Genomic DNA, 12,112 nt, shown 5'->3' on the forward strand with positions numbered 1-12,112 from the left:
GATGTGGCACTGCAAGGTGTGGCTTTATCTGCTCTGCCACCGTGCCAGCCCATGATGTTCTTTCTAAAAGCCTCTGCTGAACCCCAAGCCAATTTTCTGTGCTTTGCTACCGAAGTTTCCTAGTTTAGGTTTGTATTTAGATCTATGATCCATGGGGATCTTTTGCATCATCATACTGCTGACACCTGTCATTCAGTTTCATTTTCCTTTCCCATTTGCAAGCATCTACACTTCGAGAGCTGCAGGAATGACACAGGGACACAGTGCACCCTCCCCCAGAGCCACCGGCAGCCAGCACTGGGGACACCAGCTTCCCCTGCCCCTTCTACACGCACAGGAGACTCCTCAAGTCCTGCAGGCCTTACTTCACTGTCTGCGTCGTACACTGGTACAACGAAGGTTTAATTGGAAAAAAGGGTCCGCCTGCTTTGTAGTGAAAGAAGTTGCCAGAACGTAAGCCCTGGTCTGGGGCGGCGAACCTCCCTGCTGAAGCAGGAATATCCCTCTGAGGATCTAACTGTTCTTAAAACCATCTTGGGGCTGGCGCCGCGGCTCAACAGGCTAATCCTCTGCCTAGCGGTGCCGGCACCCTGGGTTCTAGTCCCGGTCGGGGCACCGGATTCTGTCCTGGTTGCCCCTCTTCCAGGCCAGCTCTCTGCTGTGGCCAGGGAGTGCAGTGGAGGATGGCCCAAGTGCTTGGGCCCTGCACCCGCATGGGAGACCAGGAGAAGCACCTGGCTCCTGCCATCGGATCAGCACGGTGCGCCGGCCGCAGCGGCCATTGGAGGGTGAACCAACGGCAAAGGAAGACCTTTCTCTCTGTCTCTCTCTCCCTCACTGTCCACTCTGCCTGTCAAAAAAAAAAAAAAAAAAAAAAAAAATCTTGGGGAGTGAAAAACAGAGTGGCAAAACTGTAACAGAAACCAGGTTACTACAAAAACAATCCCCATGGGACGCCCACAATCCTCACAGGACGCCCACATTGCACGCCTGTGTGCTGGGGTTCAAGTCCAAGTTCTGCTTCTGGGTCCAGCGTCCTGCTGATGCTCATCCTGGGAGGCAATGGTGATGGCTCAAGGACTTGGGCCCCTGCCACCCATGGGGGAGGCACCCACCTGGCCCAGCCCTGGCTGTCCCAGGTGTTTGGGGATTGAGCCACCACTGGGTAGAAGATTTGTCTGTGTCTGTTTCTGTGTCCCTCTGCCTTCCAAGTAAATGAAAATGTTTTAAAAATATAAAAATAAGGCTGGCACTGTGGCTCAACAGGCTAATCCTCCGCCTAGCGGCGCCAGCACAACAGGTTCTAGTCCCGGTCGGGGCGCCGGATTCTGTCCCGGTTGCCCCTCTTCCAGGCCAGCTCTCTGCTATGGCCCAGGAAGGCAGTGGAGGATGGCCCAAGTCCTTGGGCCCTGCACCCGCACGGGAGACCAGGAGAAGCACCTGGCTCCTGCCTTCGGATCAGCGCAGTGCGCTGGCCGCAGTGGCCATTGGAGGGTGAACCAACGGCAAAGGAAGACCTTTCTCTCTGTCTCTCTCTCACTGTCCACTCTGCCTGTCAAAAAAAAATATATATATATATAAATATATATATATATAAATAAAAATAGAAACACAAATGGCATTCAAGTATTGCATTTTAAAATCTGACCAGTATCAATTGTATCAAAATTACCTTAATTCAGAAGTGCTTCTGGTCTGGTCTTCAACACATGTAAATCTGTCTGCAACAAACAGAAAAGGCTACATTTGCACTGTGTTCAGGTACTGATGAAACACTTCACTCTGAGAGCACTCAGAGCTACCCCTCCCCTACTACTATATATTCTCCCAACCGCTTTACTTAGTACTATTACAGTATTTTGTTTTTCAGTTTGGAAAAAAAAATTTATTTAATGAATGTATTTTTTCATAGATACAACTTTAGAATATAGTGGTTCTTTCCCCCATATCCACCCTTCCACCCTAATTCTTATCCCACCTCCCTCTCCCATCTCATTTTCAGTTTGATTTTGTATACAGAGGACCTACTCCATGTCAAGCATACATTTCAGCCATTTGTACCCACGCACACACACAATGCAGAGAGTACAGTTTGAGAACAAGATTTGCAGCGATTCTCATAGTACAACTCATTAAGGACAGAGCTCCTACATGGGGAGTAAGTGCACAGTGACTTCTGTTGTTCCTTTAGCAATTAACACGCCTGTTTATGACATCAGTGATCACCCAGGCTCTTGCCATGGGCTGCCAAGGTTATGGGAAGCCTTTTGTGACCATAGACGCCATCGGTATTTGGACACGGCCGTAAGCAAAATGGAAGTTCTCTCCTCCCTTCAGAGAGTACAGCCTTCTTTGATGGCCCTTTCTCTCCTGAGATCCTCCGTGTAGGATATTTTTTGTGACAGTCTTGGCTTTCCATGCCTGAAATGCTCTCACAGGCCTTTCAGCCAGACCAGGAAGCCTTAGGGTGCTATCAACCTCTTAAAAGATCAGGTGCTGGGCCGGCGCCGTGGCTCACTTGGTTAATCCTCTGCCTTGTGGCGCCAGCACACAGGGTTCTAGTCCCAGTCGGGGCGCCGGATTCTGTCCCGGTTGCTCCTCTTGCAGTCCAACTTTCTGCTATGGCCTGGGAGTACAGTGGAGGATGGCCCAGGTACTTGGGCCCTGCACCCACATGGGGGACCAGGAGGAAGCTCCTGGCTCCTGGCTTTGGACTGGCACAGTGCTGGCCGTGGCGGCCATTTGGGGGGGTGAACCAATGGAAGGAAGACCTTTCTCTCTGTCCCTCTCTCTCACTGTCTAACTCTGCCTGTCAAAATAAAAAAAAAATTTTTAAATGTATTTTAAAAAGATATTTAATTTTAATTCACGTGTTTATTTCTCAGTCTCACTGAAGGTTTTTCAACTTGCTCTTTCAGAGATCAACTTTTAGTTTATTTTTTTATTTCAGCCAGCGCTCACACCCAGTGTTCACACTGGCGCCCAGCGCTCACCCCCTCACAGTGCTCACGCCAGACCTGAGCCACAGCGCACTGTTGTGTGTGGTGCTGCTCTAAGCACCGTGTTGTTTAAGTCTCACAATTTAGCAGGTGAGCTTCCTGAGCACACTAGATTTTAAAACATAACTGAAAAACCACGCGGGTGAGAGTACTCTAACGAACAAGAGAAGCCGCCACAGCCTCACTTCCAGACGCCGTCCTCTGGGGCGCTCTGCACGCCTCTCTGGACTGGGTCCCTGAGGAAGCCGGGGGGCAGGCACTGCTGCCCCCCATCCCGTGAGCCCACAGGAGGGATGTCAGCCCGAGCCCAGGGTCTGACACGCACGCTCCACGGACTCCTGCTCACAGGCGGGTGAGTCTGCTGGACACCTGCATCCCCCAGAGCGCCTGGGGCTGAGCCCCTCCTCCACGGCGAACCCAGCTTCCTGCTGCTGTGCACCCCAGGAGGCGGCAGGCGGCGGCTCAAGCACTTGGGCCCCTGTCACCCACAAAGGAGACCCAGAGTCCAGCCTGAGCCCCTGGCTTTGGCCTAGCCCCAGCTGTCACAGGTACTGGACAGAACCAGTGTCACCACACTTTTCAAATAAATGAAGCAGACGTTACAGATCTGCCTCCCGTCTCCCCCTCCCCGTTACCTGCTCTTCTTCCCGCGCTCTCTCCACCCGTTCCCACTTTTCTTTCAGCCTAGGCTGTGAACAAGGGCTGGGCCTTGGGGAGGGTCTGGTCAGCTTACAGACAACTGTTCCAAGTGTTGTGCTTCCATCAGTACTGCACAGGCTGGGATGGTGTGCTGGCTTCTGTGGGCTCTAACACTACACACAGCCCTGGCTCCCTGCACTCACAACCACAGCACGGAAACTGAGTGGAGCAGAGCGGCCACAGCACAACACAGGCAGGGCCACCAGCCGCACCGCCCGGCCTCTCCCCTCCACCCTCACTGTTTTCTTCTTACCCTAGAACTTCACTTGATTTGTTTCTTGCAAGCAAGGGACTCTAATGAAATGATTTACAGGGCCAGCACTGCGGCGTAGCGGGTAAAGTCGTCACCTGCAGTATCGGCATCCCATATGGGTGCCCATAAGAGTCCCAGCTGCTCTACTTCCAATCCAGCTCTCTGCTGTGGCCTGGGAAAGCAACAGAAGATGGCCCAAGTGCTTGGGCCCCTGCACCCACGTGGGAGACCCGGAAGAAGCTGCTGGCTCCTGGTCAGCTCATCTCCAGCTGTTGTAGCCATTTGGGGAGTGAATCAGGGAATGGAAGACATCTCTCTCTCTCTCTGTCCAACTCTGTCTTTCAAATAAATAAATCTTTCAAAAAATTAACAAGAAAGGCCGGCGCCATGGCTTAACAGGCTAATCCTCCGCCTTGTGGCGCCGGCACACCGGGTTCTAGTCCCAGTTGGGGCACCGGATTCTATCCCGGTTGCCCCTCTTCCTGGCCAGCTCTCTGCTATGGCCCGGGAAGGCAGTGGAGGATGGTCCAAATGCTTGGGCCCTGCACCCGTATGGGAGACCAGGAGAAGCACCTGGCTCCTGCCTTCAGATCAGCGAGATGCGCCGGCCGCAGCGGCCATTGGAGGGTGAACCAATGGCAAAAAGGAAGACCTTTTTCTCTCTCTCTCTCACTATCCACTCTGCCTGTCAAAAAAATAAAATAAAATAAAATAAAAAATAAAAATAACAAGAAAAGAAGGAAGAAGTGATTTACCCAACCCACACCCATGCCAGCAGCAGGTGCCCCGCAGCCACTCCCCAGATGCTAGGGCACATACACGTGCAGCAAGGGCTCTCAAGTCCATTTCTCTCCTCCTCTCAGCTGAGTCCTCTGTGCCCAGGGTCCACCCCAAGAGCTCCCACCTCACAACAGCAATACCAGACCTCAGTCCTCCCACTCAGCCTACCACACCAACATGCCCCATGCTCAGCCACGGCCTCTGTGAACCCTCCAACTGGTCTCAAGGAGGCTACTCCTTTGCAGTTCGCCCACCGCAGCGATCTGCTCCTGGGGATTCCCGCTCCCTGGTGCACGGTGGTTCCTTAAGCACAGCAGTGCTGAGTTCAGACCCCTCTTGTCTGCCTGGGAAGTTAGCATCCCTTCCCTGTTACCCGGCTGGGAGCCCCACCAGTCCCCCAACACACTCAGGGCTTCCCTTCTACTCTGGTGCCACTCCATGCAACCAATGCCCCCCCCCGCCCTGTACCCCACCCCTGCTGCCCAGCCTACTCCCAGCTCACCACCCTCACCTCACCTCGTCTCTTCTTCCATCCCCCCTAGATGTCACTGCCTAATTAGCCCTCAGGGATGGCTCTGACGTGGGGCTCCTGTACGAGAAAACCGAGCTTCAGAGCCAGGTTTTCTTCAGAGCGCTCTGCCTTACTCATGGCTTCCGGGGCTCTGCTTCCAGTGTCTGGCTCAGGAAACCCAGGGAGAACCAAACCCCCCAGTCAACCCAGCACACTGGTCTCTTTAAAGAAAGCTTACTTTTCCCTTGAAGCGTGGAGAGACAGTTATATTTTTTATCTACTTAAGAAGCAGAAAGAGACAGACAGCTGCCAGCTCACCTCCAAATGCCCCCCAGTGGTCGGAACTGGGCTGAGCTGAAGTCAAGAGCTGGGCACTCAATCCAGAACTCTCACACAGGTAGCAGAAACCCAATTCTAGAACAGTCACCACGGCACCGCTGCTTCCCAGGGTCTGCAAACCTAGGCACTGAGACACGGGACACCACATCTAACTGCTGGGCTACAACTGCCCTGAGAGCACTTGAAAAGCAAAAAATTCCCCACATTGAAGGAGAAGGGACAAGCCTGCAAAGCTCAGCAGCTGAAGACATCAGCATGTCACCGGCTTGACAGCTGCGAGGCACAGCAGGTGTCTGGGCACTCTGGACGGGACACATCCCAAGCCACCGTGAACCCTGCCACGCTCGGCTGAAACCTGGACTCTGAGCTGCACTGCCAGGAACTAGCATGGGCCAGAGTGAAGGAAGTGTGCCTGTCTTCCAGGAGTCTGAGTACACAGACGGCCACACCACAAGACAGTCCTGAGCAGGATCAAAGCTGTGAGCTGTTGATAAAGCATTCAACACGCGGGCCCACAGTGTGAGGCTCCCTCCCTCACTGTTGACCAAGCTCTCACATGCTGGACACTGAAGCTCTGGACTTGGCAGCACACACTGCTCTCACCGCGAGAGTTTACTTCCTGGATGAGGGAGGCAGACAGTAAGTGATGTGCCTAACTTTAACTTGTCAGGTGCTGTCCATTGTTAAAAGTGAGACTGGGTGGCCGCACAGACGGGACAAAAAGGCTCTCTGATGCGGTGCATCTGAGAAGGGTCCCACAGGGAGACTCCACAGAGGGTAAGTAAGTGATTTGCCAGCTGGTTAGACCCAGCCCTAGCAAACCTGCCACTTCCATCTCTGGATGTGAGAGCAAATTAACTGTTATCTCCACTCCTGCAATGTTCAGTCCAACTGCTATCCCTCTCTTAATTAAACTTCGTTGGTACCAGCAAACAAACAAACAAACAAGATACCATAAAGGGAAGGAAGGCAGGCACCACAGGAAGAGCTGAGCCACGGGGGAGCAGCACGGCCAGACACTGGTTCCAAGGACACACATGTCCCCAGCCTGGACTGACATTTTTAAATGGTATGCTTATTTACTTGAAGGGCACAGCTGGAGAGCACCATCTTCCACCTGCTGGTTTACTCCCCAAATGGCCCAATAGCCAATGGCTGGGCCGGGGCCTGGGCCTGGGCCTGGAACTGCATCTGAAGCTCCTATGTGGTGCAGGGCCCAAGCACTTGGACCATCTTACGCTGCTGTCCCAGGTGCATCTGCAGGAAGTGAATTGGAAGTAGGGCAGCCAGGACTTGAGCCGGCGCTCATACAAGATGCTGGCGAACCAGGTAGTGGCTTAACCTGTTGCACCACGCTGGCCACAGACCTTCTTTCCTAACTAAGCATTAACCAAGTATTCAGGTGAAAGAAACTTCCTTCACCAAAGAACCATCTGTCATTAAAAATTCACCAGGGAGCTTACAGGCCCAGCCCTAGCTGGTATAGCCAGCTGGGGCAAGACCAGCAGGCGAGAGACCTCTCCCTGTCTCTCCTGCCCCGGCCACTATGTCTTTCAAACTAATAAATAAATAAATCTTTGGAAAAAAAGAAGAAAAAGAAAACCAGGAGCTGGCACTGTGATGAAGCAGGTAAAACCACCGCCTGCAGCGCCGGCATCCCATATGGGCACCAGGTAAAGCCACCGGCTGCAGCACTGGCATCCCATATGGGCACCAGGTAAAGCCCCAGCCCGCAGCGCCGGCATCCCATATGGGCACCAGGTAAAGCCACCGGCTGCAGCACTGGCATCCCATATGGGCACCAGGTAAAGCCCCAGCCCGCAGCGCCGGCATCCCATATGGGCACCAGGTAAAGCCACCGGCTGCAGCACTGGCATCCCATATGGGCACCAGGTAAAGCCACCGCCTGCAGCACTGGCATCCCATATGGGCACCAGGTAAAGCCACCGCCTGCAGCGTCAGCATCCCATATGGGCACCAGGTAAAGCCCCAGCCCGCAGCGCCAGCATCCCATATGGGCACCAGGTAAAGCCCCAGCCCGCAGCGCCGGCATCCCATATGGGCACCAGGTAAAGCCCCAGCCCGCAGCGCCGGCATCCCATATGGGCACCAGGTAAAGCCCCAGCCCGCAGCGCCAGCATCCCATATGGGCACCAGGTAAAGCCCCAGCCCGCAGCGCCAGCATCCCATATGGGCACCAGGTAAAGCCCCAGCCCGCAGCGCCAGCATCCCATATGGGCACCAGGTAAAGCCCCAGCCCGCGGCACTTGGCATCCCATATGGCAACAGTCTGAGTTCCGGCTGCTCCAGTTCCCATCCAGCTCCCTGCTGTGGCCTGGGAAAGCAAATGGAGTCCTTGGGCCCCTGTACCCGCGTGGGAGACCCGGAAGAAGCTCTTGGCTCCTGGCTTTGGATCGGTGCAGCTCCGGCCATTGTGGCCATCTGGGAAGTGAATCAGTGGTTGGAAGAGCTTTCTCTCTCTGCTTCTGCCTCTCTTTTTTTTTTTTTTTGACAGGCAGAGTCAGACAGTGAGGGAGAGAGAGACAGAAAGAAAGGTCCTCCTTTTTCCGTTGGTTCACCCCCCCCCAAGTGGCTGCCACGGCTGGCGCGCTGCGCTGATCCGAAGCCAGGAGCCAGGTGCTTTCTCCTGGTCTCCCATGGGGTGCAGGGCCCAAGCACTTGGGCCATCCTCCACTGCACTCCCGGGCCACAGCAGAGAGCTGGACTGGAAGAGGAGCAACCGGGACAGAATCCAGTGCCCCAACTGGGACTAGAACCCAGGGTGCCGGCGCTGCAGGCGGAGGATTAGCCTAGTGAGCCACGGTGCCAGCCATCTGCCTCTCTCTAACTCTCTTTCAAATAAAATAAATAAATCTTAAAAAAAAAAAAAAGAAAAGAAAAGAAAAACCAATCTAGGGGTGGGCATGCTGAGATGCTGCGCGGACACCAGATCTCATCCCAGAGTCCCTCAGCACAAGTCCTGGCTCCCAGAACCCCAGATCCCTGCCCCGGGAGGCGGCCGTGATGGCTTAAGTACATGGGTTTCCGCCACCCACACAGGAGACCTGGACTGAGCTCCTGGTTCTGGCTCCTGGCTCCTGGCTGCTGCAGGCACCTGGGGAGTGAACCAGCGGATAGGAAATCTGTCTCGATCGCTCTGCTTTTTAAGGAAAAACAAGTTTAAAGACGAATCTCATATTAAGAAAGAAAAGCAAGCTATAATGACCAAAATTCCACCCAACTCATCTTTAATGAGGAACAAAACAAGCACAACCACACAGAACCGTAAACACTGGGACACTCCCACTGTACTTCTAGCGAGCAAAGCTTACCCCAAAGAGACCTCGGTAAAACAGTCACCTGATGCTCATCTCTGGGAGTTTTGGGGGCAGTGTGGCTCTGCCCAGGGACAGGAAGTGCCGTGTGGACCGTGGAGGGAGGCGAGGAGGCCCAGCACCAAGCCTGGCACTCCCAAGACAGCTCTGTGAACATCAGCCAGCCAAGGATGGCGACCAATCGTAGAAGACTTTCTCTCTCTCCCTTTCTCTGTGTAACTCTGACTTTCAAATAAATCTTTAAAAAAATAAAATGAAAAAGTCTGTTTTAACTATTTTTTAAAAGATTTATTTGTTTACTTGAAAATAAGAATTAGAGAGAGGGACAGACAGGGAGAGGTCTTCCATCTGCTGGTTCATTACCCAAGTGGTCACAATAGCCAGGGCTGAGCCAGACTGAAGCCAGGAGCTTCATCCTGGTCTCCCACACGGAGAGCAGCGGCCCAAACACTGAGGTCATCTTCTGCTGCAGGGAGTTGTGCCAGAAGTGGAGCAGCGGGGACTTCAATCAGCACCCATATGCGATGCTGGCAGTGCAGGCGGCAGCTTCGCCTGCTGCACCACGATGCACCTTCCCTAATGTTTTAGGGGATGAATTCCAGTGTTTCCATAGAAACCCTGCTTTGAACGCTGCGGAAGCCCCTTCGTGGGGCTTGCCATGGTCTCACGTGAGTGCCGCCCCATCTCTCTTCCGGTGGCAGACTGCACTGCAGCGGCTGCCTTCTGGTTCCCATAGACAGAGAACTTCCTCCCAACCCATCCAGGAGCTCCCGTGGGCAGCCCAGCGCCCACTGCAGACAAAACGTGAGCTGCTGAAGTCCTGGCTCAAAGCCGCACCGCGAGCTCTGCGCTCGGCTCACAGGACACCAGCCGGACACCTGGGGTGGCCAGCTCGAGAGGGCTCAGGACTTCAGCAGCAGATGGCGCTGTGCCCTTCCCGATGACGTCACATCCTAACAACGCTGAGCGCCCAGTGGTCGCTTTGATAAAAAATAAAGCTCTGCATGAAAATCAACACTGAACAGGAAATGAGGAGTGGGGCCGTAGTGTAACCACGGTTACTTAAGAAACACAGGACAGTTTCCTTCTATTTGAGGTCCCAGGATATACAACTTAAACTGTTTAGACCTAAGGATTCATTTGGTCTAAGGTCAATGTGAAAATCCTGATACCAACGGTGCTGTGAAATTGGGAACCTTTGCATTAAGAATCACATCTGGCCTCATGGAGGTGCCACAGAAGCCAAGAGGGACCAACCCGCAGCAGTGGGATGGGAGGAGGAAGAGGAGGGAGCTGTGAGAAGAGGTAGAGAGACAGGGTCCAAACAAACCTACCAAGACCACCCCCTGCTCAACACCAACTCCACCTGACGTCTTATCTATCGCTCTCCTGAACTGGAGATACACCCGACACTCATCAAGAGTCGGAACTGGGGCCAGAGCTGTGGCATAGCGGGTATAGCTGCCACTCACAGTGCCAGCATCCCATATGGGAACCAGTTAGAGACCCAGCTGCTCCAATTCCCATCCAGCTCTATGCTGCGGCCTGGGAAAGCCGTAGAAGATGGCCCAAGTCCTCGGGCTCCTGTACCTGTGTGGGAAACCCTGAAGAAGCTCCTGGCTCCTGGCTTCAGATCAGGCCAGCTCTGGCTGTTGTGGCCATTTGAGGAGTGAACCAGTGGATGGAAGAGCTCTCATTCTCTCTGCCTCTCTATAACTCTTTCAAGTAAATAAATAAATCTAAAAAAAAACAACAAACAAACAAAAAGTAGGAACTGACTTCCTAACCTTGTGCCCCAGAACAAAGCCCAGCAGGGGCCCGGCACCTGGCTACCGAAAGGCCCGAGGACAGGCACAGCTCAGACTGAGGGCTGAGCAGGAACGGGAGAAGACAGGGCAGGAAGGCTGGAGCCCAGCAGCCCCGTGCGGTGCCAAGGCCCAAGGACAGGTTGGTACTGGACCCTGCAAGCAGCACAGACAACGCTGGGACACTGGGACACATTTCTGTGGTGATTCTGCCAAAAACGCACAAACCTAAATCCAACAAGGAGGAAGCCCAGAGGTCCACGGTGAGGGTGGTCATCCAGGATCAAGTGGCTGGTCCTTCAAACGCCAAGGGCAAGAAAGACAAGACAGTCAGGGAAGAGGCCCCGCCCCCTGGGCAGCGTGTGCTCCTGGCTGGGGAGCTGCCTCCAAGAGGCATGACGGACAGTTAGCACAGAGGGGATCAGAAAGCAGCTCGGCTCCAATGTAAAACCTGCTCATCTCAACAACCCGACAGCGGTTAATATAAAACAGGGCTGTGCTCAAGTGTAGGCTGAAAGGACACACGGAAACCTTCAGTGGCAAGGAGGAGACATGAACATCACCTTCTCATCATGCTTCGTAACGTGTCCAGTGAAAATGCTGCGTGCATCGATAGCACCTGCCGGGCACCTCTCCTCCCCTCCTCCCCACAGCTGCCCCTCCAGGCAGGGCGGGCGAGTGCCGCCACAGGTGCCCACACCTCTGCAAGAGCCAACCAGGGGGCCGGCACTGTGGCATGGCAGGTAAAGCCGCTGCCTGCAGTGCCGGCAGCCCATATGACATCGGTTCAAGTCGTGGCTGCTGTACTTCCAATCCAGCTCTCTGCTGTGTCCTGGGAAAGCAGTGGAAGATGGCCCAAGTGCTTGGGCCCCTGCACCCACGTGGGAGACCTGGAAAAAGCTCCTGGCTCCTGACTTCGGATCTACGCAGCTCCGGCCATTGCAGCCACCTGGGGAGTGAATCAGCGGATGGAAGACCTCTCTCTCTCTCTCTCTCTCTCTCTCTCTCTCTCTCTCTGCCTTTCCTTCTCTCTCTGTGTTACTCTGGCTTCCAAATAAGTAAGTAAATATTAAGGGGAGAAGAAAAGCCAACCAGGACACCTTGGCATAGCCCACTGAGAAAGGGCTCGCCCTCCAGCTTCTCTTCCCGTTGTGTGACCCAAACCAGTCTCTCACGTTTACCAGCAGCGGCCTGAAGTGCTTTGTTGTTGTGGAGCTGGAGGGAATCGGCTTAGCAACGGAGGAAGGGACTAAGCCGCGCTCCGTGGACTCCTCAGGGCCCACTCACGTACCTGCCCGAGCGCCACAGCCCGGCCAGCAGCACGGGCATGTGGCACCCAGCACCGTGAGCCTGGCATCTGCCCGTCAGCTGCCAGGAGCACCGCCACGCTG

At 54.3% G+C, this 12,112-nt stretch overlaps 1 protein-coding gene across 3 annotated transcripts in view; it reads right to left on the reverse strand.

The window, feature by feature from the left end:
* Nucleotides 1–12,112, reverse strand: part of GNB1 (G protein subunit beta 1) — a 73,979-nt gene that overhangs the window by 39,852 nt on the left and 22,015 nt on the right. For 2 of the 3 annotated variants that reach the window (XM_062190303.1, XM_062190301.1), the window contains exon 2: nt 1,673–1,721. The exons of the other annotated variant lie outside the window; for it this stretch is intronic. The gene's annotated coding sequence lies outside the window, so the exon portion shown is untranslated. The remainder of the gene's footprint in view (nt 1–1,672; nt 1,722–12,112) is intronic. 3 annotated transcript variants of the gene reach the window in all.

Source organism: Lepus europaeus, chromosome 5 (assembly GCF_033115175.1).
Source record: "Lepus europaeus isolate LE1 chromosome 5, mLepTim1.pri, whole genome shotgun sequence".
Classification (NCBI taxonomy): Eukaryota; Metazoa; Chordata; class Mammalia; order Lagomorpha; family Leporidae; genus Lepus; species Lepus europaeus.